Source organism: Eurytemora carolleeae, unplaced genomic scaffold (assembly GCF_000591075.1).
Source record: "Eurytemora carolleeae unplaced genomic scaffold, Eaff_2.0 scaffold3273, whole genome shotgun sequence".
In the NCBI taxonomy this organism is placed as follows: Eukaryota; Metazoa; Arthropoda; class Copepoda; order Calanoida; family Temoridae; genus Eurytemora; species Eurytemora carolleeae.
Window position 1 is genome coordinate 1 of NW_019399157.1, and position 1,864 is coordinate 1,864.

The following is a 1,864-nucleotide window of genomic DNA, read 5'->3' on the forward strand; positions in this document are numbered from 1 at the left end:
CAAATTCCTTAATTAATTGATTTGAAATAATTATTATAAAAATTGTATGTCCTCACTTAATTAATCATTCAATGAAAAAGAACATTTTCTATATTATAACTGTTATTAATACTCAGTTTAACAATGCATTGGAAATCTGCAGAGTATATTGTATCTTAACTATCCCTTTAACTCAATAATTAAAAAAAAAGATCAACTGTAAGCGAATAAACCTGAATTTTATTGAACTCTTTAATCATTTTTTTTTCTCAAGTTAAACTAGATGAAAATTGACTTTCTCTTTATATTTTAAATTCGTTCTTTTCTTAAAATAATATCAATTCATTTGTATAACTAATTTTTAGGTTTATAATCCATATTAATTCTTTCTTAAAATATGTATAAACAAAATTTAAAATTTAAAAGTTTATTTAAATTTTTCATGTACAACCCTGTACTGAAGAAGTATCTTATCTCTCACAGTAATGGAACTTGGATGCACTCAACTAATTACTAGTTTAAAGGTATGGTGAAAATATTCTCTATCAATTAAAATAAATTTTTATCCTATTACAATTCATTTGTTTCTTTGATTCATGATTACTTCAACAAGAGCTGATTTAGTTTTCATTCATGTATTGATTTAGTGAATAATACTTGCTGCATCTAAACTCTGGCCCAATGGTTACAGTTGGAATAAGAATGTCTTGAATAGAAGGGGTTTTATTCTGCCAGTGAAGATTTGTCCCTGTAATTTCAGGTACAATTGTGACTTTAACATGCCTGTCTAAAGATTTTGAATTAAGTCTAAACTCCCATAAACAAAGTTAATCATATCATTTCCTTATAATTAATTAACTAATGTTGTGCACCCAGCTTTTCTTATATATTGATTGTGAGTATTAAGCTAGTTAATGATTATCATACTGACAAAATTTATAATATCACTAGCCTTACAGGGCGCTTTCATTAATATTATTAATTTAGTTGCTTTGTTTGGTGCAAAATTTATTCATTAACAAATATTTGCCTGATAGGAATTTGAATAGGTTGAGGTTATTGAATGATTGATTGACTACAGTTAGATGTCGGCTTCACAAAACCTATATCCTGGAACTACAATGCTCAGGTAGATACTATAAACTTTGTCCCTGTCTCAGTAGCTCTTCTGGAAGCAGACATAACACTGTACTGATCCTATAGTAATAATCACTGAAAATATTATTTACACTCACTATAAAAATGTTATTTTTCTTTATTTTTTTTATTTTTCTCCCTTTAGTCAACTTAACAACCCAACTATGTTGGGAACCTATACTTTTATCTTTAACATTGCAAAGTATCCAATTTTATATTATTTCCACTATTTCCATGATTGCTTTATTTGAGATAATGTTTTTTTAATTAGTATATACTTGTTAATACTTAAAGAATAACAAATTTTTTAAAATTTTTAGGTAAAAGAAAATAATATTCTGCTCTAAATATATTTCTTAATATATTATGATACATTATAGACCAGGACAATACAATATAACATCCCAACCTCTGTAATTTGCCTTAATCTTGAAATCTACATTATGTAATTGTCAAAATCATGATTTCCTTACACTTACATATGTTAAATGATTGAATTTTACTTTTGAAAATAATAATATTTTTCAAAAATGAGATAAGATTTTTCTCATAACAATTATTTGTTAACATTTTTTACAACAAAATTATAAATATTTAATTTTAATTAGATCTTTTCAGGGACAATCCTGTCCTGAAGAATGCAGTGCCTGATTTTAGATTTACTGAATGATTAATGGCTTTTATCTTCCACACATTATATCAGATCAACGATTCAAAGGTACCCTTGTAAATGAGGCATTATCATCTT

The 1,864-nt window shown here is 26.0% G+C and overlaps 1 long non-coding RNA gene across 1 annotated transcript; it reads left to right on the forward strand.

The window, feature by feature from the left end:
- The first annotated feature begins 224 nt into the window (after positions 1–224).
- Positions 225–1,845, forward strand: LOC111717726 (uncharacterized). The gene is made up of 4 exons (XR_002768886.1): positions 225–503; positions 627–739; positions 1,029–1,108; positions 1,735–1,845. It is a non-coding gene; the product is annotated as an uncharacterized LOC111717726 (long non-coding RNA).
- Positions 1,846–1,864: the final 19 nt, after the last annotated feature.